This window comes from Phocoena phocoena, chromosome 3 (genome assembly GCF_963924675.1).
Source record: "Phocoena phocoena chromosome 3, mPhoPho1.1, whole genome shotgun sequence".
NCBI classification, from domain to species: domain Eukaryota; kingdom Metazoa; phylum Chordata; class Mammalia; order Artiodactyla; family Phocoenidae; genus Phocoena; species Phocoena phocoena.
In genome coordinates, this window is record NC_089221.1 from 41,298,759 (window position 1) to 41,326,437 (window position 27,679).

At 39.5% G+C, this 27,679-nt stretch overlaps 1 protein-coding gene and 1 non-coding gene across 2 annotated transcripts in view; one reads left to right on the forward strand and one right to left on the reverse strand.

Annotated features, from left to right (window-relative positions):
* The window catches only part of NDUFS4 (NADH:ubiquinone oxidoreductase subunit S4), a 120,943-nt gene that overhangs the window by 9,383 nt on the left and 83,881 nt on the right, over positions 1–27,679 (forward strand). The gene's annotated exons all lie outside the window — the stretch shown is intronic.
* TRNAG-CCC (transfer RNA glycine (anticodon CCC)) lies at positions 6,047–6,119 on the reverse strand. Its single transcript has one exon. It is a non-coding gene; the product is annotated as a tRNA-Gly (tRNA).

Sequence of the window (27,679 nt, forward strand, 5' to 3'; positions counted from 1 at the left end):
TCACTCCCTGTTTCTCCCTTCCCCTAGCCGTAGGCAACCACCAATCTGCTTTCTGTCTTTTAGGTTTACCTACTCTGGACATTTCATACAAAGAGAATCATATGTGATCTTTTGTGACTGGCTTCTCAATGTTTTCAAGGTTTAACCAAGTTGTAGCATGTATCAATACTTGATTCCTTTTTATTGATGAATAATGTTCTGTTGAATGGACATATCATACACAAGTTGATGGACAGTGGGTCTGTTTTCACCTTTTGGCTAGTATGAATAACATTCTGTGAACATTTGTGTACAAGTTTTTGTGTGACACAGGTTTTCACTCTTTTGGGTATATACGGAGGAGTTGAATTGCTGGACAATATGATAACTCTGTGTTTAGCCCTCTGAGTAACTGCCAGACTCTTTCCAAAGTGTCTGCACCACTTTACATTCCCACCAGCAGTGAATGAGGGTTCCATTGGCTTCACAATCTTGCCAACACTCGTTATTACCATCTTTATTATAACCATCCTAGTGAGTATGAAGTGGTATCTGGTGGTTTTGATTTGCATTTCCATCATGGATAACTCATGTGGTTTTAATATGTATTTCTCTAATGGCTAATAATATTGAGGTGAAGTGTTTGTAATGTCTTTTGCCATTTTTTAAGTTGGGTTGTTTATTTTGTTATTGTTGAGCTTTGAGAGTTCTTAAAATATTCTGGATATAAGACCTTTGTTAGATATGTAGTTTGCAAATATTTTCTCCCCATCTGTAGCTTTTCTTTTAATTCTTTTAACAGTATCTTTCAGAGAGTAAAAGTTTTTAATATTGATAAAGTTCACCAGTTTTTTTCTCTTAAGGATTGTACTTTTGTTGTCATATCAGAGAACTCTTTGCCTAACCCCAGGACATGAAGATTTTTTTCCTCTATTTTCTTCTTGAAGTTTTGAAATCTTTTTATTCAGATCTATGATCCATATTGAGTGAATTTTTATATAAAGTGTGAGATTTAAGTTGAGCTTAATTTTTTTTTGCAAATGGACTATATTTGTTCCAACACCATTTATTGTAAAGACTATTCTTTTACCACTGAATTGCTTTTGGACCTTTGTCAGTAATCAGTTGACTATATATATATATATATATTTTTTGTTTGTTTGTTTGTTTTTTTTCTTTTGCAGTACGTGGGCCTCTCACTGTTGTGGCCTCTCCCGTTGCGGAGCACAGGCTCCGGAAACACAGGCTTAGCGGCCATGGCTCACAGGCCCAGCCGCTTCGCGGCATGTGGCATCTTCCTGGACCGGGGCACGAACACGTGCCCCCTGCATCGGCAGGTGGACTCCCAACCACTGCGCCACCAGGGAAGCCCAATCAGTTGATTGTATTTGTCTGGGTCTGTTCCATTTATCTAAATCCATTTGCCAATACCACATAGCCTTGATTACTATAGCTTTATAGTTAATGTAATTGAGGAGTTGTGATTTTTCCAATTTCATTCTTGTTTTTCAAAATTTTTTTAGCTATTCTAGTTCCTTTACCTTTTTGTCTAAATTTTAGAATCATTTTTATCCATATCTCTGAAAAATCCACCTGAGGTTTTGATTGGTGTTGTTTTAGATCTATAGATTAATTTGAGGAGAGTTGTCATTTTTACTATGCTGAACCTTCCAGTCCATATATATGGACGTCTCTTCATTTATTTATTGATTTCTTTCATCAGTGTTTCATAGTTTTGAATCTGCAGATCCTGTATGTTCTGTTAGATTTATGCCTACATATCTCAATTTGGGGGAGCTGTGGTAAATAGCCTTGTTTTTAAAATTTCAGTTTGTAATTGTACATTGCCATATATAGAAATAGGACTGATTTTTGTGTGTTTGAGCAGGCAACCTTGCTATATTCATTTGTTAGTTCTTTATGTATTTTGTAGATTCTTGGGGATTTTTTAAGTAGGTAATCATGTAGTATGTGACTAGGGACAGTTTATTTATTCTGTCCAATCTCTCTATACCTTTGTTTCTTTTTGGTCTCCAGAAGTGTTAAACAAGGGTGGTGACAGTAGACATTCTTGCCATTTACTGATCTTAAGGGAAATCTTTCAGTTTTTCACCGTTAAATATAATGTTAGCTAAAGATTTTTTTTGGTAGAAATGCCTTTTATCAGATTGAGGAAGTTTCTACTCCTAGATTGCTAATAGGTTTTAATCATGAATGGATGTTATATTTTATCTAATGCCTTTCTGTATCAGTTGATATATTATTATGGTTTTTCTTCTTTAGCCTGTCAATATGTTGAATTATGTTGATTTTTCAAATAACTGAAGCAGCCTTGCATTCTCAGGATAAATCCCACTTGGTTGTGTTATTTAATTCTTTTTATATACTTCTGTGTCTGATTTGCTAATACTTTGTTGAGGCTTTTTACATCTATATTTATGAAGGATATTGGTTGTAGTTTTCTTTTTTTGTTCTATTTTTGTTTTGATATCGGTATAATACTGGACCCAAAATGAGCTAGGAAGGACTTCTTCATCTTCTGTTTTCTTTTGAATTGCTTTAGTTCCATCCCACAAATTTTGATATGTTGTATTTATTATCTTTGGGTTCAAAATATCTTATTTCCCTCCAAACTTCCTTTTTGATACATGGATTATTTAGAAGTGTTTTAATTTCCAAGAATTTGGAGATTTTTCCTCTCATCTTTCTGTTTCTGATTTCTAGTTTAATTCCATTATGTTCTGAAGACCCGATTCCATGGGGTTTCCCTTTTTAGTTTCCGTCTAGGAACTTGTGGCTCTTGCTACCTTGTTTTGTAGTGCAGTCCTACAGTTACATTTGCATCAGGGGCTAAGGGATGGGAGGACAGAGAGAGAAAAAAAACAGGAAAGCAGTAGGTGTTGGTCCTACCTTCTTAAAATCACAACTTCAATGAATGGAGAAGAAGGTTTCCTTCCCTCTAGTTTTTGGCTCTTGCAGATTTCCATGTATGGAAGCCATAGGATTGCCTACTACTTGGTGCACGAGAAAACAAAGAAAAGAAAAAAAATGGGTGATTTCCCACTCAGACATTTCTGTTAGTTCCCCTTCTAGCTTCTTGGGACAGAATGCTTCTCCTTCAGAAATGCTCATTTCTAGGTTTCCAGTTGCATTAAGTTCAGGCAGGGGCTACTGGAGGGAAAAAATATGGTAAACTCGTCTCTGGTTGACTGATACTTTGAATTCTGGTAATCTTCCCTGATCTGCTTGCTATTTACTTTTCAGTGTTCAAATAGCTTTTCCAAGCATCGTGTCCAGAATTTATGGTTGTATTCAGTGGGAGAGACAGGATAGAGTGTGCTTACTACATCTTACCAGGGCCAGCCAGCCTAGGATGAATTATTTAAAAGCTAAATTCTAATATTTCTTGCATTTTAGTACATCTGAATAGGTTTAAAAAATCTAAAAGGTGACCCCCCAAAAAGTTCTTCATAGAATCAGATTCTAAACCATTGATTCTCAACTGTGGTAGGAGGAAGAAACTTAGAAATGGGCCAGAGAAAGGGTTTAAAAGAAAATACATGTGCATTTGGTTGAAAATTATGACATTTAATAAAAGATGGAAATTTGTTGCCCATGTAAATGGGCAGAAAAATACATTGAGTCACTGTTTTAGACCACCAACAAATAAATCTTAATTTCTTTGAGAGGATGTAGGAGTCAGAGATTTATTTTGAGTAACTGATGGAAGTTTTGGTGACTTCCTTCTAGAGGTGTATACACTCAAATATATAAAATCAAGAGTTACATTTCCAGGGTATTCATGGATCCCAGGCTTTTGTAGCCCTTGCATAGAGAGCACTAGATCTTATATGACGTTTTGTTTATACTAGCTCTTGTGTTAGACCGTTCTCAGTTGCGAGTGACAGAAACCTAGAAACTCAAACGACTAGCATAGATAAGATAGAATTGGTTTATATTGGTATTATCAAGCAATGAAAAGGGCAAGGGTACTGCTAACTGGTCCCAGGGATCAGAGCTAGAAAGCTACTAGATTCTCTCTCTAATTTGTCTCTGCCATTTGTCAGCTACTACTTCAGCTTGTTTTTTTTTTGATGTGGCAGATATCATAGCTGATGGAACACAGTAGTGTTCAGCTATTTAACACTGAAAAACTGAAGTTTTTTTCAGGCTTATATCTCATAGCTTTATCATGAGGGAGGGACTGAAAATCCCTTTCTTTGGTACCAAGCTTTAAAAATCTTGGGGGAGGGCTTCCCTAGTGGCGCAGTGGTTAAGAGCCCGCCTTCCAATGCAGGGGACACGGGTTCAAGCCCTGGTCCGGGAGGATCCCACATGCTGTGGAGCAGCTAAGCTCGTGTGCCACAGCTACTAAGCCTGCGCTCTAGAGCCCATGAGCCACAACTACTGACCCCGCATGCCACAACCACTGAAGCCCACACACCTAGAGCCCGTGTGCTCCGCAACAAGAGAAGCCACCACAATGAGAAGCCCGTGCACCACAACGAAGAGTAGCCCCCTGCTCGCCGCAACTAGAGAAAGTCTGCACGCAGCAACGAAGACCCAATGCAGCCAAAAATAAATAAATAAAATAATTTATTAAAAAAAAAATCTTGGGGGAATACTCAGTTGAGTCAGATTAAACAGACTAAGGGTTTACTGTGATATAGTCATTGTTTGTAATTGTACTTATGCTGTTGTATCATATGCATATAGGTTATAGAAACTCTGGAAGTTGGTTGTAATGAAAGCTGGGCCCCTTGAACGAAAATTAAGAACCAGGAATATTTTATTTATTCATTTATTTTTTATTTTTTGGCTGCGTTGGGTCTTTGTTGCTGTGCGCAGGCTTTCTGTAGTTGCTGCGAGAGGGGGCTACTCTTCGTTGCTGTGCGAGGGCTTCCCATTGAGATGGCTTCTCTTGTTGCAGAGCACAAGCTCTAGGTGCATGGGCTCTAGATAGAGCACAGGCTCAGTAGTTGTGGCGCGCGGGCTTAGTTGCTCTGCGGCATGTGGGATCTTCCCGGACCAGGGATCGAACCCGTGTCCCCTGCATTGGCAGGCGAATTCTTAACCACTGTGCTACCAGGGAAGTCCCAAGAACCAGGAATATTTTATACTGCAATATCTTTAGGGAACAAATAATGTTTGTGTATATTGTATAGACTGATCTCTTACCTGTTTCTTAAAGAACTCTGGGATTTTGCTTGCTAAGTTTGCTCACTCATTCAATAAATGCTTGTAGTTCTTTTCTAGTCTCCAAGACTGCAATTCTACACTTTAATAGGATGTATGCCTTTGTAACATCTGCTTTTAGGATGAATGTGTTAGGGTAAAAGTGTTCAATCCAAGGATAGGTGATCATTTCTTAGGATCTTGTGCATGGGCTTTGTCTTAGATTGGCATTTCCCAAAGAAGAGTATGAGACCATGGGTATAGGTGGTTTATTTGAGAGTTGACATAGGAACTAGAAGTGAGGAGCTCTAGAGTGAGACTGGGAAGGAAGGAAAAAGGGTGATAATTGAGATTGCTGCAGTGAGCAAGCAGTAGGAGGCTCAGTTCCACTGGAATCTCCTAAGCATACAGAATGCCTTTCAGTATTATGCATTTGAAAGCTGGAAGGCTTGAACATTTATCTACTGGTTCTCATTTCCCTTTGGTTGAAGGTGTTAGCTCTTCTGTACTCTGAGCTATACTAGTGCTCCTGAAGACCCTCAGGCATAATGAGTTCACTTCAGGTGGGATACTGGATGATGACCCGAGTCTGAGCTTCTATAGCTGTGGCTGAAAAGAAAAATGGGTCAAAGGAATGTAATGTGAGCACCAAAGGTATCGGTTATAGGCTTCCTTATAACTCAAGAGTCTCTGCAACCTTTTTTGGGGAGAGCGGAGTTGCTAATAAGAATTCTTTTAATTTATTTTTTTAAAGTTTTTATTTTTTAACATTTTAATTTATTTATTTTTGGCTATACTGGGTCTTCGTTGCGGTGCGTGGGCTTCTCTGGTTGTGGCTTGTGGGCTTAGTAGTTGCGGCGTGCAGACTTAGTTGCAGTATGTGGGATTTTAGTTCCCCGACCAGGGATCGAACCTGGGCCCCCTGCATTGGGAGTGCAGAGTCTTAACCACTGGACCACCAGGGATTGTCCTAAGAATTCTAATATCTATAATTTATTGAACACTTAGGCACTGTGGTAATTGCTTTATGTATGTTATTTCATTTCATGAAAGTGAATGATCTCATTTTAGATGGTCTATTGATAATTATAGTTTAATCTATTCCTAGGGTTGTAAATAACTCATATTTATTAGAATTTGCTTTATTCACCAATATTCTGAAGGACATGACAAAGGATCAGGACACTGAGGTCTTACAACTCATTCAACTGTAAATAATAATAGAAGTTCTCTAGGGAAGAGAACAGTTCCATGTTTAAAGAATTCATGATGGCATAATACTCCCGTATTGTGTACCAGTTGACCAGTGACTGTAACATCCCAGCAGACAAAGGTCAACCTACAGAGTTTTCTTTGAATTTGAGAATGTAACAGGTACTAGTGGCCAGTAACCTAGTTGATCTCATTCTCTGGGTGAGCATATATTTTCCTTTCACTGACACTGTCTAAATGATTTAATGGTAGTTATGAGAACTTTTTTCTGCTGCTATCTTTTTTTTTTTTTTTTTTTTTGCGGTACGCGGGCCTCTCAGCGCTGTGGCCTCTCCCGCCACGGAGCAGGCTCCAGACGCGCAGGCTCAGCGGCCATGGCTCACGGGCCCAGCTGCTCCGCGGCACGCGGGATCCTCCCAGACCGGGGCACGAACCCGCGCCCCCTGCATCGGCAGGCGGACTTTCAACCACTGCGCCACCAGGGAAGCCCCTTTACTGCTATCTTTTAGGCTCTTGCTCCTGTCCCACTGTCTTCTCTGATTACCTTGGTGGTAGCCTTGTTGTCCATCTTATTAATGTGTTTCAGCATACCATGTTAGTGCATAGTTAGTAGTGGTATGGATACAATGTGCATCTGGGGTTATTTCACAAATTTCAGTTTTCTTTTCCTTCAGTTGAGACTTAAAACATTGGTATTCTGCTGCTGCTGAAGTTAATGGTTTAAGTACATCTTAGTTACTGCTTGTAAATGGCCCCTCTTTAGGGCTCAAGTTTTTATTTTGGTCCCCAATTTAATCTTTTGGTTTTGAGTTCAAACTGTTGATGTGGCCAACTCCCTTAAAATCTCTTTACTTAGCGTCCTTGACTCTAGCTTTGGGAAGAACTGCTTTCCAGAGATTTTCTTCTAACTCCCGATATTAGCCATGCTGCCAAGCTAATTCTTAGTTTCTTAGCTAATTAGCTTCTGGCTAATTCTGCCATTCTTAGCTTTTTCATACTTAAAATACTGTATTGGCGCCATCACATCAGTTAATACAGTAGTTAGGAGCACATGTTTTAGAGTCAACTACCGACATTTGAGTGCCACCTCTGACATTTCTTGCTCTGTCTACTTTGTGCCTGTTTTATGTTCTGTAAATTGGACATAATAATCTGTTTCATAAAGTATATGAAGTGTTCGGGGCAGTGTGCAGCATATGCTAAGGCCTAATAAATTGTAACAACAAAATTATCACCATCATTAACATCATCATTATTATTCTTTCTTTTGTGGCTTCTTTCTTTTAGTTTTTATTCCTTTCTTTCTTCCCCACCTCTTTTCCCCCCTCCTTTCATAAATCTTACCTATATTCTAGTTCCTCTTCCTGGATTATTGGAGCATCTTAGATTTTGTCTGTTTATTTACAGTATTTTATTCACTAGTATGTAAAAGATTTATCTGCACCTGGCTTTTTCCAGATCGTGACCTCCCATGCACTCCTCAGCTCAGTGTAATCTATTTTTGTATCCACCATTCCACTGAAATAGCTTTCATCAAGGTCGACAGTGAACCTGTTACTAAATGAATAGACTCTTCTCAGTACTTATCTTACATGACCGTTGCAATCCAAAAGGATGACTTTCTCATACTTGAAAGATTCTTCCTTTCACTTCTATTTTGGCTTTACTCCTCAGTTCCCTTTGAATGCCCATCATCTTTTGTCCATTCCTTGAACTGCTAGTGTTTCTCAGAGTTTGATTTATAGTTCTTTACTTTTATAAAAGTGTTTTACATTATATATTTTATATACACATGAATGTATGTAACATATATGTAAGGAAGCATAATGGCAAAATGAATTGACGTGGACTCACCATTCAATTGAAGAACTACCAATACCTTTATTCTTTGCATACTCTCTGTGATAGGCTGAATGATACCCATTTGGCCTAAAATCTCCATGTCTTTTTTTTTTTAATATTTATTTATTTAGGTTGCACTGGGTTTTAGTTGCAGCTTGCATGGTCCTTAGTTGCGGCACATGGCCTTCTTAGTTGCAGCTTGCTGGCTTCTTAGTTGCGGCACATGGGCTCCTTAGTTGTGACAGGTGGGCTCCTTAGTTGTGGCATGCGAACTCTTAGTTGCAGCATGCATGTGGGATCTAGTTCCCTGACAAGTGATCGAACCCAGGCCCCCTGCATTGGGAGCATGGAGTCTTAACCATTGTGCCACCAGGGAAGTCCCCAAAATGTCCATGTCTTAATCCCCAGAACATGTGAATATTACTATTACCTTGGATGCAAAAGTGACTTTCTAGCTATGATTAAATTGAGGCTCTTGAGATGGGAAGTTATCCTATTGGGCCTGATGTAATCAAAATGGTTCACATAAGAAAGACACAGGAGGTGTCAGAGGAGAAGGAAATATCACCATGGAGGCAGAGACCAGAGTGATTTGACCACATGGTAAGGCAGCCTGTAAGAGCTGGAAAAGACAAGGAACAGATTCTCCCCTGGCACTTTCGGAAGGAACCAGCCTTGCTGACACATTGATATTAGCTCTGTGAGACTCATTTTGGACTTCTGACCTCCAAAACTGTAAGAGAGTAAATTTGTGTTGTTTTAATCCACCAACTTTGTGGTATTTGTTACAGCAGCAGTAGGAAACTAGTACACTCTTCCTGTATCTCATTATCTAATGTGACTTCAGTTACCATCTATTTATATGAAAGCTTAAATGTATATAGTTCATTTGCATCATATACACTCTTCACAGAAGAAAGTCAACCCATATACATGGAAGATAACAGTAGAAAATGTTTTAAAAGCATTTAAAAATTCAAGTTGGATCTTTCATGTTCTACTTAGTGATCATTTAGTACTCAACCAAAGAAACAGCAGTTTGTCCCAGTGCTAGAGGACTGGCTTATTAAGAGATGGTATGTGGGTCTCCACTGTGAGGTGAAAGGGCTTCCTAACGAATTTCCAAAGATAATTTTTACTGTTTGCAGTTTTTGCCTAACACACTGACTTCAGGACCTACTTTCCATCTAAGATATGACTCTGCATCTTTTTCTTGAATTCTAGACCTTTAGAACTAACCACTTGGATTTTTCACAGGCATCTTAATCATAGCATATCTGAAACAATTTGATAATGATCATCTCTTCCACCACTTCATTCATTCTCCCTCTTAGTTACTGTTACCAACACCCAGCCAGTTATCTGAGCCAGAAACCTATGTATCATTCTTGTCTCCTCCCTCTCTTAGGCCTCCTATCAATGTCGTTCAATCCTAGTATTCATTTTCCTAACTCCCATTCAATTCCATCCTTACTGCAACTGCAGTTACTATCGTCCAGCCTCCTAACTGGTCTGCTTGCCATTGGTATTAATTTGTTCTCCATGTTGCCTGGAGGATAAAGTCCAAACTTCTCAACATGCCACAGAGGCCTTCATATTCCCTGCTCATATCTTCTGTTCATTTTTTGGCATTCATCCTCTCCTCAGTTCCCTTCTGGCCCAATCTCCAGCCATATACAAATTATATTTTGGTGTTTCTGAACTACTTGCCATCCCTGTCTCCTGGCATTTGTATGCTCTCTTACTCTCTCCTATGTGATTACGGTTCTGTCTGCTTAGACTGTTTCTTCTGCTTTCCCCTCTGTCCTTTCCTTCCCTTACTCCACCTCAACACCCTTTGCCTATTTAAGGTCTATTTATCCTTCAGGTGGCACTTTAACCATCACTTTCTCTAAGGAGCACTATTTGAATTCACAAGCTTAGGTTAAATGCCAATTCTGTGTGGTCTTAGAGTGCCTTGTTCTTATGTCTTACCTCTTTCTAGTAATAGTTATGCTTCATTATGATGGCCTATTTCCTTGTCTGTGTTTTCCAATAGTCTTAAGTTCTTCGAGAGAAGGAACTATTTTCTTCACCTTTTTCCTTTCACAGTATAACACAGAACTTAGATTCTCACTAAATATCTGTGGGCTCATTTGATTATGCAACAGTATAGAAAATTTAAAATATTTCATAGCAGCATCTCCTTAAGCAGGATAGCATTTTAGATTTTTGTTTTCCTTATGAAATAACTATTTGGGGTTTAAATGTAAGCATCATGGGCAATGATTTTATAGATTACTGGAAAAATGATGACTTTTTTTCATTTTATGATGTGTCCTGCTTCTTCCTTATATTGAACAATAGTATTACATATTGCAGACTTTATCTTTTTTTAATCCTTTTTTAAAAATTGAAGTATAGTTATTTACAGTGTTGCAGATGTACAGCAGTGATTCAGTTATACATATATATCGATTCTTTTTCATTATATGTTATTACAAGGTAATGAATATAGTTGCCTGTGCTATACAGTAGGTCCTTGTTGTTTATCTGTTTTATATATAGTAGTATGTATCTGTTGATCCCAAATTCCTAATTTATCCCTCCCTCCCTTTCCCCTTTGGTAACCATAAGTTTGGTTTCTATGTCTGTGAGTTTATTTCTGTTTTGTAAATAAGCTCATTTGTATCATTTTCTTAGATTCCACATATAAGTGATGTCATATGGTATTTGTCTTTCTCTGTCTGAGTTACTCAGTATGATAATCTCTGGGTCCATCCATGTTGCTGCAAATGACATTATTTCATTCTTTTTTATGGCCGAGTAATATTCCATTGTGTATATATATGTGTGTGTGTATGTGCGCACACGCACGCCACATCATCTTTATCCGTTCATCAGTGGACTTTTAGGTTGATTCCGTGTCTTGGCTATGGTAAATAATACTGTTACGAACATTGGGGTGCATGTATCTTTTGGAATTAGCATTTTCTTCAGATATATGTCCAGGAGTGGGCTTGCTGGATCATATGGTAATGCTATTTTCAGTTTTTTAAGCAACCTCCATATTGTTTTCCATAATGGCTGCACCAATTTACATTCCCACGAACAGTGTAGGAGTAGGAGGGTTCCCTTTTCTTTACACCCTCTCCAGCATTTATTATTTGTAGACTTTTTAATGATGGCCATTCTGACTGGTGTGAGATGATACCTCATTATAGTTTTGATTTTGCATTTCTCTAATAACTAGTGATGTTGAGCATCATTTCCTGTGCCTGTTGGCCATCTGTATGTCTTCTCTGGAGAAATGTCTATTTAGGTCTTCTGCCCATTTTTTTTTTTTTTTTTGCGGTACGCGGGCCTCTCATTGTTGTGGCCTCTCCCGTTGCAGAGCACAGGCTCCGGACGCGCAGGCTCAGTGGCCATGGCTCACGGGCCTAGCCGCTCCGTGGCATGTGGGATCTTCCCGGACCAGGGCACGAACCTGTGTCCCCTGCATTGGCAGGTGGACTCTCAACCACTGCACCACCAGGGAAACCCTCTGCCCATTTTTTGATTGGGTTGTTTGTTTTTTTGATATTGAGCAGCATGAGCTGTTTATATATTTTGGAAATTAATCCCTTTTCATTGCATTGTTTGCAGATATTTTCTCCCATTCTGTAGGCTGTCTTGTTGTTTTGATTATGATTTTCTTTGCTGTGCAAAAGCATTTAAGTTCAACTAGGTTTCATTTGTTTATTTTTGCTTTTGTTTTCATTACTGTAGGAGACAGATCCCAAAAAAATATTGCTGTGGTTTATGTCAAAGAGAGTTCTGCCTACGTATTCCACTACGAGTTTTGTAGTATCCAGCCTTACATGTAGGTTTTTAATCCATTTTGAGTTTTATTTTTGTGTTTTGTGTTAGCGAATGTTCTAATTTCATTCTTTTGCAAATAGCTGTCTAGTTTTCCCAGCACCACTTATTGAAAGACTGTCTTTTGTCCTTTGTATATTCTTGCCTCCTGTGTCATGGATTAATTGACCGTAAGTGTGTGGGTTTATTTCTAGGCTTTCTGCCTTGTTCCATTGATCTATGTGTCTGTTTTTGTGCCAGTACCATACTGTAGCTTTGTAGTATAGTCTGAAGTTAGGAAGTATGATTCCTTCAGCACCATTCTTCTTTCTCAGGATTGTTTTGGCTATTCAGGGTCTTTTGTGTTTCCATACAAATTAAAAAATTTTTTTGTTTCAGTTCTTTGAAAAATGTCATTGATAAACTGATAGGATTGCATTGAATCTGTAGACTACCTTGGGTAGAATGGTCATTTTAATAATATTCAGTCTTCCAATCCAAGAACACAGGTATATCTTCCCATCTGTTTGTGTCATCTTCAATTTCTTTCAGTAGTATCTTACAGTTTTTGGAGTACAAGGCTTTTGGCTCCTTCGGTAGGTTTATTCCTAGGTATTTTATTTTTTCTGATGTGATGGTAGATGGGATTGTTTCCTTAATTTCTCTTTCTGATATTTTGTTGGTTACTGTATACAAATGCAAAAGATTTATGTATTTTAATTTTGTGTTCTGCAATTTTACTGAATTCAGTGATGAGTTCTAGTAGTTTTCTGGTGGCATCTTTAGGATTTTCTGTGTATAGTATCATGTCATCTGCAAACAGTGGCAGTTTTAATTTTTTCTTTACAGTTTGGATTCCTTTTGTTTGTTTTGCTTCTCTGATTGCTGTAGCTAGGACTTCCAAAACTATGTTGAATAAAAGTGGCAAGAGTGGACATCGTTGTCTTGTTCCTGATCTTAGAGGAAATGCTTTCAGCTTTTCACTGTTGAGTATGATGTTAGCCGTGGGTTTGTCATATATGGCCTATATTATATTGAGGTAGGTTCCCTCTATGTCTGGAGAGTTTTTATCATAAATGGATGTTGAATTTTATCAAAAGCTTTTTCTGCAACTCTTGAGATGACCATAGGGTTTTATTCTTCAGTTTGCTGATGTGGTGTATCACTGATTGACACTGATTGATTTGTGGATATTGAAAAATCCTTGCATCTCTGGGATGAATCCCATTTCATCATGGTGTATGATCCTTTTAATGTATTGTTGGATTCAGCTTGCTAGTATTTTGTTGAGGAGTTTTGCATCTATGTTCATCAGTGATATTGACCTGTAATTTTGTTTTTTTGTGATATCCTTGTTTCAAACTTTATCTTGTGGAAACATTTACTAAAACATGTAAATGGAATTCTGTCAGAAAGACAGCTTTTTGGTGAATTGGGTCTTCACTATGACTGCAAAGTTTTCCATCAAAGGCAGAATGGAAAAGATGGAATTGTACTGCAAATTTAAATAATTGCCAGTAGTAATTTTTTTCTATCTAAGTAGCTCTGTAGCTATTATAATGTAGATTTTGGAGTGGCACAGTAGACAATATACAGAATAAATCCTGACTTGAGACTGAGAATAACTTTCTTCTGTTATAGTCCACATTAAGCAAACCACATGATTTTACTTAGTTAAATTTGTTCAGTTCTATTTATTTTAGAAATAAAAGCAAGTATGGAATCTATTAGTGTTTAAAGCAGTGGTCCCCAACCTTTTTGGCACCAGGGACTGGTTTTATGGAAGACAGTTTTTCCATGGATGGGGAAGGAGGGATGGTTCAGGTGGTAACACGAGCGATAGTTCAGGTGCTAATGCGAGCTGTGGGGAGCAGCAGATGAAGCTTCACTTGCTTGCCTGCTGCTCACCTCCTGCTGTGTGGCCTGGTTCCTAACAGGCCGCAGACCGGTGTTGGTCTGGGGGCAGGGGTTGGGGACCCCCGGTTTAAAGGATTTTCGAATACCGTAGATATGATTAAATGTTACCATTTCATTTAATTTACTGGAAAGGAGTCGGGAGGAGGTAAAATAAGAAGCACTGGTGGAAAGATAAGCATTTTGGGAAAATAAAGTATAGATGATTTTTCAGCCACTATTTAAATTACTGGCTTTGTGGGACTATACCTAATTTAGAAATAAACTATGAACATATTTGCCAAGACTGTACCACACACAATAGGCACTAATTGTGTGAATGAATCAAAGTAATATGCTAAACCTTTTGTAATTACCTTCTCAAGCCTATAACATTGGATGCTCAATGAAAACAAAAGTATCTGGACAGCATGGGAAACATCGTTAAGGAAGTTTTTCCTGACAACCATGCCATATCCCACTACATCTCCCACTCCCCAATGGACAGTTTTTCCTTTATTCGTAGAAAAGCACCTTGATATACCTTTATCATAGTAATTACCACTAGCATTCAAAGCAGTGACATTGAAATTACTGTTTATATGTTTGCCTTCCTACCAGTAAAATCTTTCAAACCAGCTACTGGGTCTAGCATTGTGCATAAGATTTAGTAGACGTTTCAGTAGATGTTTGATGAATTGAGAATAGGATTTAGAATCTTGGTATATATTCTTAAGTATATATGGTCAATAGAGTTCAGCTGGGCGTTTTGAACACAGATACACTGTTTTGTAGTTGATAAGTACTGTCTCTCCTCTGATGTTTCAAACTTCTCTTCAGAGTATTTTATTGTCTGGATGTCAGCATAACCAAAACTTTTTTGTGTGTGTGATACGCGGGCCTCTCACTGTTGTGGCCTCTCCCGTTGTGGAGCACAGGCTCCGGACGCGCAGGCTCAGCGGCCATGGCTCACAGGTCCAGCCGTTCCGCGGCATGTGGGATCTTCCCAGACCGGGGCACAAACCCGTGTCCCCTGCATCTGCAGCCGGACTCTCAACCACTGCGCCACCAGGGAAGCCCCAAAATATTTTAAAGTTAAAACCTCTTTGGGAATTCCCTGGCTGTCTCATGGTTAGGACTCAGTGCTTTCACTACTGGGGGCCCACCCAGGTTTGATCCCTGGTCGGCGAACTAAGATCCTGCAAGCCTTGGGCCAGGTATGGCATTGTGACTTTGTTAACACTATATTGCATATTTGAAAGTTGCTAAGAGAGTAAAACTTACAAGTTCTTATCGTAAGAAAAAGGATTTGTAACTATGGTGGTGGTGTTAACTCGACTTATTTCTGCTGATCATTTCACAGTATGTGTAAATATCAAATCATTATGTTGTACATCTGGAACTAATACGCTGTTCACTTCAATTTAAAAAATCTTTAGGTGGATATTTTTAAAAGATAGAATGTTATTATGAAAAGTCTATGGAAATTTCGTTCATGTCTCATTTTTGTTTTTTAAATAGATCTTTATTGGAGTGTAATTGCTTCACAATACTGTGTTAGTTTCTGTTGTATAATAAAGTGAATCAGCCATATGCATATATATGTCCCCATATCCCCTCCCTCTTGAGCCTCCCTCCCATCCTCCCTATCCCACCCCTCTAGGTCATCGCAAAGCACTGAGCTGATCTCCCTGTGCTGTGCTGCTGCTTCCCACTAGCTAACTGTTTTACATTCAGTAGTGTATATATGTCGATGCTACTCTCACTTCACCCCAGCTTTCCTTTCCCACCCTGTGTCATCAAGTCTGTTCTGTATGTCTACATCTTTATTCCTGCCCTGCAACTAGGTTCATCAGTACCTTTTTTTTTTTTTTTAGATTCCATATATATGCGTTAGAATACAGTATTTGTTTTTCTCTTTCTGACGTACTTCACTCTGTGTGACAGTCTCTAGGTCCATCCACCTCACTACAAATAACCCAATTTCGTTTCTTTTTATGGCTGAGTAATATTCCATTGTATATATGTGCCACAGCTTCTTTATCCATTTATCTGTTGATGGACATTTAGGTTGGTTCCATGTCCTGGCTGTTGTAAATAGTGCTGCAGTGAACACTGTGGTACATGACTTTTGGAATTATGGTTTTCTTAGGGTAAATGCCCAGTAGTGGGATTGCTGGGTAATATGGCAGTTCTATTTTTAGCTTTCTAAGGAACCTCCATAGTGTTTTCCATACTGGCTGTATCAATTTACATCCCCACAAACAGTGAGGGAGGGTTCCTTTTTCACTACACCCTTTCCAGCATTTATTGTTTCTAGATTTTCTGATGATGGCCATTCTGACCAGTGTGAGGTGATACCTCATTGTAATTTTGATTTGCATTTCTCTAATAATTAGTGATGTTGAGAATCTTTTCATGTGTTTCTTGGCAATCTGTTTATCTTCTTTGGAGAAATATCTATTTAGGTCTTCTGCCCATTTTTGGATTGGGTTGTTTGTTTTTTTGATATTGAGTTGCTTGTAAATTTTGGAGATTAATCCTTTGTCAGTTGCTTCATTTTCAAATATGTTCTCCCATTCTGAGGATTGTCTTACATATGGTTTCCTTTGCTGTGCAAAAGCTTTCAAGTTTCATTAGGTCCCATTTGTTTATTTTTGTTTTTATTTCCATTTCTCTAGGAGGTGGGTAAAAAAGGATCTTGCTGTGATTTATGTCAAAGAGTGTTCTGCCTATGATTTCCTCTTAAGAGTTTTTTAGTGTCTGGCCTTGCATTTAGGTCTTTAATCCATTTTGAGTTTATTTCTGTGTATGGTGTTAGGGAATGTTCTAATTTCATTCTTTTACATGTAGCTGTCCAGTTTTCCCAGCACCACTTATTGAAGAGTCTGTCTTTTCTCCATTGTATATTCTTGCCTCCTTTCTGAAAGATAAGGTGATCATATGTGTGTGGGTTTATCTCTGGGCTTTCTATCCTGTTCCAGTGATCTATATTTCTGTTTTTGTGCCAGTACCATACTGTCTTGATTACTGTAGCTTTGTGGTATAGTTTGAAGTCGGGGAGCCTGATTCCTCCAACTCCATTTTTCTTTCTCAAGATTGTTTTGAGTATTTGGGGCCTTTTGTGTTTCCTTATGAATTGTAAACTTTTTCTAATTCTGTGAAGAATGCCATTGGTAGTTTGATAGGGATTACATTGAATCTCTAGATTGCTTTGGGTAGTATAGTCATTTTCACAATATTGATTCTTCCAATCCAATAACATGGTATATTTCTCCATCTGTTTATGTCATCTTTGATTTTTTTTTTTCTTTTTTGTGGTATGCGGGCGTCTCACTGTTGTGGCCTCTCCGGTTGTGGAGCACAGGCTCCAGATGCGCAAGCTCAGTGGCTATGGCTCACGGGCCCAGGCACTCCGTGGCATGTGGGTTCTTCCCAGACTGGGGCACGAACCTGTGCCCCCTGCACCAGCAGGTGGACTCTCAACCACACGCCACCAGGGAAGCCCATCTTTGATTTCTTTCATCAGTGTTTTATAGTTTTCTGAGTACAAGTCTTTTGCCTCCTTATGCAGGTTTATTCCAAGGTATTTTATTCTTTTTGTTGTGATGGTAAATGGGATTGTTTCCTTAATTTCTCTTTCTCATTTTTGGTTGTTGGTATGTAAGAACGCCAGAGATTTCTGTGCATTAATTTCATATCCTTCAACGTTACCAAATTCATTGGTTAGTTCTAGTAGTTTTCTGGTGGCATCTTTAGGATTTTCTATGTATAGTACCATGTCATTTGCAAACAGTGACAGTTTTACATCTTCTTTTCCAATTTGTATTCCTTTTATTTCTTTTTCTCCTCTGATTGTCATGCTTAGGACTTCCAAAGCTATGTTGAATAACAGTGGCGAGAGTGGACATCTTTGTTCTATTCCTGATCTTAGTGGAAATGCTTTCAGTTTTTCTCCATTGAGTATGATGTTTGCTGTGGGTTTGTCGTATATGGCCTTTATTATGTTGAGGTAGGTCCCCTCTATGCCCATTTTCTGGAGAGTTTTTATCATAAGTGGGTGTTGAATTTTGTCGGAAGCTTTTTATGCATCTGTTGAGATGCTCATATTGGTTTTTTTTTTTTTTTTTTGGTATGCGGGCCTCTCACTGTTCTGGCCTCTCCCGTTGCGGAGCACAGGCTCTGGACACGCAGGCTCAGCGGCCATGGCTCAAGGGCCTAGCCGTTCTGCGGCATGTGGGATCTTCCCAGACTGGGGCACGAACCCGCATCTCCTGCACGGGCAGGTGGACTCTCAACCACTGTGCCACTAGAGAAGCCCGCTCATATAGTTTTTATTGCTTAATTTGTTAATGTGGTGTATCACAATGATTGATTTGCGTATATTGAAAAATCCTTGCATACCTGGGATAAATTCCACTTGATCATGGTGTGTGATCCTTTTGATATGTTGTTGGATTCTGTTTGCTAGTACTTTGTTGAGGGTTTTTGCATCTATGTTCATTAGTGATATTGGTGTATAATTTTCTTTTTTTTGTGATATGTTTTGATGTCAGTGTGATGGTGGCTTAATAGAATGAATTTGGGAGTGTTTCTCCCTCTGCAATTTTTTGGAAGATTTTGAGCAGGATCGGTGTTAGCTCTTCTCTAAATGTTTCATAGAATTTACCTGTGAAGCCATCTGGTCCTGGACTTCTGTTTGTTGGAAGATTTTAAATTATGGTTTCAGTTTCATTAGTGGAGTTTGTAGGCTGTTGGGTAGAGCTGGGTCTTGGTGCTGATATGAGGACCTCTGTGAGACCTCACTCTGATGAATATTCCCTGGGGTCTGAGATTCTCTGTTAGTCCAGTGGTTCTGACACGGAGCTTCCACCACAGGAGCCTCGGGCCAACGCCTGGCTCGTGAACTAAGATCCCGCAAGCTGCGTGGGGTGGGGAAAAAAAAATAGAGAGCAAAAACAAAGTAAAAAATAAAACTAGACTAGGCAACTAACAGATATGTTAGAAAGAATATAAAAATAAAAATATACGTGAATCAACAACTGGAAGGTACAACAGTACCACAGTAGTAAAAAAGAGGAGGTAGAAGCGAAAAAAAAAAAAAGTGGGGGGAAGCTTTGGCTGTGGAGGGCGGGGCCTAAGCAAGGGCAAGGTTTGGGCAGTCGGTGAGGCCTATGCTTAGGACCCACAGGGCTGGAAAAGGCCCTGGGGGCTGTGAGGGGTGGGGCTTAGGCTCAAAGAACGGAAGGGGCCCAGGCACGCCCCCCACCCCTGGTCTCAGAGGGTGAGGGACCTCACCTTGTAGCCCAGCAGGTTTCCTGTGCTTGAGTGGTCGGGGCAAATGCCCTCCTCTACTCTCCTGCTCCTCCGTCCCAGAGGGCCCCTCCCACCTGCCTCTCCTGAACTCCCCTCAGCCTCTTTCCTATGCCCCCAGTACCAATGCGGCCAGGGGGAGAGGGGACCTCCTTCCTGTGTCCCGAGGACCAATGTGGCTGCGTACCCTTGGAGGGCAGGGGACCAGCCTGGGAGTCAGCAGGCTCCCCGGCCCAAGTGGGCAGGGCAAACGCCCTCCACTCCTCTGCCACTCCTCCTGGATGGCTCCTCCCACCTGCCTCTCCTGATCTGTCCGGCCTCCCTCCTGTGCCCCCAGGACCAATGTGGCTGGGGTGAGGGGGGCCTTGGAGGGCAGGGGACTGGCCTGCGAACTCAGCAGCCTCCCCAGCCCGCATGGGCGGGGCAAATGCTTGCACTCCTCTCCTGCTCCTCCTGGAGGGCCCCTCCCAGCTACCCATCCTGATCTCCCTGGTCTCGGGAGCCCCAATCCTGTCTGGCTTCCACTTCTCCTACCTGCCCTGTCCCCGCATGTTCTACCAGTTCACTTGGGGTTCCTTCCATCTCCTTGGGCATCAGGGTCCCCCACCAGCAGCTGGCAGATGCCTTAGTTGTGGGGAGATGCTAACTTGGTGTCTTCCCACACCACTGTCTTGACTCCACCCCCATATCTCATTTTCTTTTTGACTATATCAGTTTTGTGATTGAAATGAAATTGCATATACAGACCTGAAAATACTTCTAGTGTAAAAGTCATAGACTTAAACATTTAGTTAGGGAAATCATTGAGAGTTCTAAGTACTCTGTTCAGGTCTAGTAGTCTATTATTTCATTGGATTTGGATAAATTAAGAAAAAATTTTCTTTTTTTGTTGAGGTATAATTGATTTGTTATATTAGTTTCAGCTGTGCAACATAGTAATTCAGTATTTTTATACATTACAAAATGATTAGTACAGTAAGTCTTGTTATCATCTGTCACCATACAAAGTTATTACAGTATTACTGACTATACCTCCTACACTGTACATTATATCTGTATGACTTACTTATTTTATAACTGGTCATTTGTACCTCTTAAATATTTCTTAGCTATTTGTCTCATCCTCCTCATCCCCTCCCCCCTAAGAACTAGTGGTTTGTTCTCTGCATCTGTGAATCTGTTTCTGTTTTGTTATGTTTGTTCATTTGTTTTGTTTTTTTAGATTCCACATATAAGTGAAATCATACAGTATTTGTCCTTCTCTGCCTGACTTATTTCACTAAGTATACTATCCGCTAGATTCATCTGTATTGTCTCAAATGGCAAGATTTCATTCTTGTTTATGGTTGAGTAATAGTCCATTGTTTATATACACTGTATCTTCTTTATTCATTCATCTATGGATGGATACTTAGTTTGCTTCCTTGGCTATTGTAAATAGTGCTGTGGTGAACATAGGGGTGCATATATCTTTCTGAATTAGTTTTTGTTTTCTTCAGAAAAATACCCAGATGCAGAATTGCTGGACCATATGATAGTTCTGTTTTTAAATTTGGGAAGGGGAACTTCCATACTGTTTTCCATGGTGAGTGTACCAATTTACATTCCCGCTGATAGTGCACAAGTGTTGCCTTTTCTCAACATCCTCCCTAACGTTTGTTATTTGTTATCTTTTTGATAATAGCTATTCTGAAATTTGTGAGGTGATATCTCATTGTGGTTGATTTGCATTTCCCTGATGATTAGTGATACTGAGCATCTTTTCATGTGTCTTTTGGCCATCTGTGTATCTTTGGAAAAATGTCTATTCAGGCCCTCTGTGCATCTTTTAATTGGGTTGTTTGTTTGATGTTGAGTTGTATGAGTTCTTTGTACCTATTCGGATATTAACCTCTTATCAGATATTTTGTAAGCAAATATCTTCTCCCATTCAGTAGGTTGCCTTCTCATTTTGTTGACAGCATCCTTTGCTGTGCAAAAGCTTTTTAGTTTGATGTAATCTCATTTGTTTATTTTTGTTTTGCTTTTGTTTCCCTTGCCTATGGAGACTTATCCAAAAAAAAAAAAATTGCTAACACCAGTGTTAAACAGCATACTGCCTATGTTTTCTTCTAGGATTTTTATGCTGTCTGGTCTTACATTTAACTCTTTAATCCATTTTGAGTTTATTTTTGTGTACGGTGTGAGAATGTAGTCTAGTTTGATTCTTTTGCATGTGGCTGTCCAGTTTTCCCAACATCATTTATTTAAGAGGCTGTCTTTCCTCCATTGTATATTCTTGCCTCCTTTTTTGTAGAATAATTTACCGAAGTGTTGGTTTCTTTATGGGCTCTCTAGTCTGTTCCACGGATCTGTTTTTATGCCAGTACCATACTGTTTGATTACTGTAACTTTGTAATATAGTTTGAAATCAGGGAACATGATGCCTCCAACTTTGTTCTTTCTCAAGATTGTTTTGGCCAGTTGGGGTCTTTTGTGTTTCCCTATGGATTTTAGAATTATTTGTTCTAGTTCTGTGAAAAATGCCATTGGTATTTTGATAGAGATCTCATTGAATCTGTATTAGATTGCCATGAGTAGTATGGTCATTGTAACAATATTAATTCTTCCAATCCATGAACACAGTATATCTTTTCATTTATTTGTGTCATCTTCAGTTTCTTTCATCACGGTCTTATAGTTTTTCAAGTATTGGTCTTTTACCTACTTGGTTAGATTTATTCCTAGGTATTTTATTCTTTTTGCCATAATTGTGAATGGAATTTTTATTTTTAATATCTCTTTCTGATAGTTTGTTTTTAGTGTATAGAAACACAAGAGATTACTATATATTAATATTTTGTCCTGCATCTTTACTAATTCATTTATTAGTTCTAATAGCTTTTTGGTGGCACCTTTAGGATTTTCAATTTATAGTATCATGTCATCCTTAAGCAGTGGCAGTTTTACATTTCCTTTCCAATTTGGATTCCTTTTATTTCTTTTTCTTGCCTGATTGATATGGCTAGGACTTACAGTACTATGTTGAATAAAAGTGGTGAGAGTTGGCATCCTTTTCTTGTTCCTGATCTTAGAGGAAATTCTTTCAACTTTTCACCGTTGAGTATGAGGTGGGCTGTAGGTTTGTCATATATGGCTTTTATTATGTTGAGGTATTTTCCCTCTACACCCACTTTGTTGAGAATTTTTTTTTTCCCTGTACGCGGGCCTCTCACTGTTGTGACCTCTCCCGTTGCAGAGCACAGGCTTCGGATGCACAGGCTCAGTGGCCATGGCTCACGGGCCCAGCCACTCTGTGGCATGTGGGATCTTCCCGGACCAGGGCACGAACCCGCATCCCCTGCATCGGCAGGTGGAGTCCCAACCACTGTGCCACCAGGAAAGCCCCGAGAATTTTTATCATAAATGAATATTGATTTTGTCAAATGCTCTTTTCTGCAATTTTTCTTCTTCAATTTGTTAATATGGTGTGTCACGCTGATTGATTGGCAAATACTGAACTATTCTTGCATTCCTGGGATAAAGCCCACTTGGTCATGGTGTATGATACTTTTAATGTATTGTTGAACTCTGTTTGCTAATATTTTGCTGAGGATTTTTTCTTTTATTTCATCAGTGATTTGGGCCTGTAGTTTCCTTTTTTGTGATGTCTTTGTTGGTTTTGATATTGGGGTGATGCTTGCCTCATAGAATGAGTTTGGGTGTATTCTTCCCTTTTCAATTACTGAAACAGTTTGAGAAGGACGGGTGTTAACTTTGCTTTAAATATCTAGTAGGATTCACTTGTGAAGCTGTCTGGTCATGGACTTTCATTCGTTGGGAGTTTTCTTTTACTTATTCAATTCCATTACTATTATTTGGTCTGTTCATATTTTCTGTTTTTCTCATTCAGTCTTGTAAGATTGTACATTTCTTGGAATTTATTCATTTCTTCCAGGTTATTCATTTTATTGGAGTATAATTGTTCATAGTAATCTCTTATGATCCTTTTTAATTTCTTTGGTGTCAGTTGTAACTTTCATTTCTGGTTTTCTTTATTTGTGCCACCTCTTTTTTTTTTTTTTGATGAGTCTGGCTACAGCCTTATCAATTTTGCTTATCTTTCCAAAGAACCAGCTCTTAGTTTCATTGATCTTTTCTACTGGGCTTTCTTTTTTTTTTGTCTTATTTCATTTATTTCTGCCCTGATTTCTATTGTATCTTTCCTTCTACTAACTTTGAGTTTTGTTTGTTCTGTTTTTTCTAGTTCATTTAGGTGTAAAGTTAGATTGTTTATTTGAGATTTTTCTGAGGTAGGCTTGTATTGCTATAAATTTCCCTCTTAGAATTGCTTTTACTGCATCCCATAGATTTTGAATCATTGTGTTTCCTTTTTCATATCTTTCTTGATTTCATCTTTGATTTTTCCATGACCCTTTGGTTGTTTAGTATCCATGTGTTTTTGGGTTTTCTGCAGTTTTTTTCTTATAGTTTTCTGACCACAATCTCATAGCATTGTGGTCAGAAATGATACTTGATATGAGTTAAGTCTTCTTAAATTTATTGAGACTTGTTTTGTGGCCTAGTATGTGATCCATCCTGGTGAATGTTCCATGTGCACTTGACAAGAATGTGTATTCTGCTGCTTTTGGATGGAGTGTTCTATATGTATATCTGTATTAAGTCAATATGGTCTCACAAGTTGTTTAAGGCCAGTGTTTCTTTATTGATTTTCTATCTGGATGATATGTCCACTGACGTAAGTGGCATGTTAAAGGCCCCTACTATTTTTGCATTACTGTCAGTTTCTTTATGTTTGTTAATATTTGCTTTATGTATTTATGTGTACCTATCTCAGGGGCATATATATTTACAATTGTTTTTTTCCTTGTTGCATTGATTCCTTGATCGTTAATACAGTGTCCTTCTTTGTCTCTTGTTACAGTCTTTGTTTTAAAGTCTATTTTGTCTGATGCAAGTACTGATACCCCAGCTTTCTTTTCATTTTTGTTTACATAGAATACCTTTTCCATCTCCTTTTACGTCCTTTAACACTTATTATAAAGCCTGTTCGGCGGTGCTGAAACCTTTAGCTTTCCTTGTCTGTCTTTGTCTCTCTTTCATATCTGAATGGCAGCTTTGCTGGGTAGAGTATTCTTGGTTGTAGGTTTTTTCCTTTCATCATTTTGAATGTGTCGTGTTACTGCCTTCTAGCCTGCAAAGTTTGTGCTGAAAAGTCAGCTCATAGTCTTATGGGAATTCTGTTATACTTACCTAGTTGCTTTTGTCTTGCTGCTTTTAAAATTCTGTTTTTAGTTTTTGCCATTTAATTATAATGTGTCTTGGTGTGGATCTTTTTGGGATCATCTTGTTTGGAACTTTTTGTGCTTCCTGGACCTGCATGTCTCTTCCCTTCCCCAGTTTAGAGAAGTTTTTAGCTTTTATTTTTTCAAATAAATTCTCAGCCCCTTTCTCTCTTCTTGTTCTGGGACCTCTATACTATGAGTGTTAGTATGCTTGATATTGAGGTCTCTTAAACTAGGTTTTTTTTGTTTTTTTTTGGCGGTATGTGGGCCTCTCACCGCTGTGGCCTCTCCCGTTGTGGAGCACAGGCTCCGGACGCGCAGGCTCAGCGGCCATGGCTCACGGGCCCAGCCACTCCACGGCATGTGGGATCTTCCCGGACTGGGGCATGAACCCGTGTCCCCTGCATCGGCAGGCGGGCTCCCAACCACTGCACCACCAGGGAAGCCCCTACCTCGTTTTTTAAAAATTCTTTTTTCTGGTCAGCTTGGGTTAATTCTACTTCTCTTCCAGGTCCATGCTCTGTTTTTCTGCGTCATTGTTGCTTCCTTCTAGTTTATTTTTAATTTCAGTTATTGTACTCTTTGGCTCTGTTTGGTTTTCCTTTATAATTTCTGTGTCTTTGTTAAATTTCTCACTTCATTCATTCTTCTCAGAAGTTTGTTGAGATCTTTATGATCATTACCTTGAACTCTTTATCAGGTAGATTGCTGATCTCTACCTCACTTAGTTGTTCTTCTGGGGTTTTGTTCTTTTTCCTTCGTTTGGAACATATTCCTCTTTCTCCTCATTTTGCCTGAATTTCTGTGTTTATTTCTGTGTGTTAGATAGGTTGATTACATTTCCTGAGCTTGGAGAACTATGCATATAGGTTACATCCTATGGGGCCCAGCAGCACACTCCACTCTGGTCACCAGACCTATAAGCTCTAAGGCTGCCCCCTGTGTGGACTGCATGGGCCCTTCTGTTGTGGGACCAACTACTGGGGGTGCACTGGTAAGCAGGGCTAGCTCCCAACCTGGTTGGCTGTGAGGCCCTGCCTTTTGTGGTGGCTGCTGGCCTGCTTGTGGGCTGGGTCGGGTTCTGGTACAGCTTGCTGTACCACTAACTGGGGGCTTCCATGGTTGGTGCCAGCCTGCTGGTGGACAGGGCCAGGGACTAGGGTGGCTGGCTGTGAGGCCCAAGGCGACTTCAAGCTGGTGCTGGCCCACTTGTGGGCCAGTAAGCCCCCAGCACTAATCAGCTAGTGGGAGGACTCCAAAATGTTACTTGACAACACCAGTGTTCTCATGGTAGGATGTGCTCCCCCAAATGGCTGCTGCCAGCCTCTGTGTCCCCAGGGGGAGTCTCAGTTGCCTAGCCTCTCTGGGAGGCTTTCCAAAATCAATAAGTAGGTCTGACCCAGGCTCCATTCAAATTACTGCCTCAGCAGTGGGACTTGGATGGTGTGAGATTTTATATGCGCCACTTAAGAGCGGAATCTCTGTTTCCTAGAGCCCTCTGGCTCTCTTGTACTCAAGCCCTCTTGGCCTTCACAGCCAGCTGTTCTCCTCTTCCTGGCGCAGGACCTTTGGGCTGGGGAGCCCCATATGGTGCTTGGACCTCTTGCTCCTTGGGGAGAACCTCTGCAATTGTGATTGTCCTCCCATTTGTGGGTTGCCTATCTGCTAGTATAGGTCTTGACTATACCACATCTCTGCCCCTCTTACCCATCTCATCCTGTTTCCTTCTTTATGTCTTTAGCTGTGGAAAGTCTTTTCTGCTAGTCTTCAGGTTGTTCTCATAGATGGTGTGCTCGTGGGAGGAGGTGAGTTCAGGGTCATCCTACTACGCCATCTTGACCACACCAAGATTTATACCAGGTCTCCTGCATAAATCTTATAGTGAATGCTAAGTTTTTCTTTCTTTTTCTAAAAAAAAAATTAATTAACTTATTTTTAGCTGCGTTGAATCTTCATTGCTGCACACGGGCTTTCTCTAGTTGCTGCGAGCAGGGGCTACGCTTCGTTGTGGTGCGCGGGCTTCTCCTTGCGGGGGCTTCTCTTGTTGCAGAGCAGGGCTCTAGGCACACAGGCTTCAGTAGTTGCAGCATGCAGGCTCAGTAGTTGTAGCTCACACGTTCTAGAGCACAGGCTCTGTAGTTGTGGCGTACGGCCTTAGTTGCTCCGCGGCATGTGGGATCTTTCCGGACCAGAGCTTGAACCCATGTCGCCTGCACTGGCAAGCACCACTGCACCACCAGGGAAGTCCCTAAGTTTTTCTTAAATGGAATGAAGACCTGTAAAACTGTTAATTGAGTAACAAACAGGTTATTTATTTTCATTAAGCTAACCACTATGAAGTTTAGTGTGTGTCTGTATCTTCATTTCTATGTGGCCTTTTGTGCTTTTACGCATATATATTTTGTTAATGTTTATGAGGTGATAAAGTCTAGATTGTATTTCATATTACTTTAAAAAATTCTATTTGAATTTATTTAAACAAGTTAATACATCTGTTAAATTTACAGACATGCATTATTTTAAAAATGTACTGTATGTTAAACTAGTATGGCATTGCTAACTAGTACGAGATATTTTCAGTTTTTCTTTTATTAACAACTCACCTCTTGTTACAGTAATTTATTACTAAATTTTTCCTTGGTTTGTGCCTGATTTTAAAAAATGATTGTTCTGAAACAGGTTATGGGTAGCAAACATATACTGTAGCAGTTTAGGATAGTGAATTGTTGTCTAGTTAATTTTAAATCTGAAGTTTTTTTGATAGTTGAATCTATATCTTAGAATTAGCTGTGCTAAGCATTTATCATTTATATCTCATTTAATCTTATTAGTATTTCTATGAGGTTATACCTCGGTTGACTAAAGGTAGATGATTACAAATTAGGATAGGAATGGTCTGCTGTCCAGTCAGGTTAGGTAGTAGGGTTCACTATGAAGAGATAGTTCACAGGCCTTATGATGAGAATCTTGGTTCACTAAAGATAAACAATAGCAGTAGTCTGATGGCAAGACTGGTCAAGTCAGGCAACAGTGGGAGATCCTAGGTGCAAATGGAGCTTTAGACCTTGAGTGTTGTTCTAAAAGTCTAGGCTACTGACCTTGCTAGATTTTAAACCTTGTTCAGTGGTGCACACGCAGTTTTTGTAGACAGTCATAAATTTCAA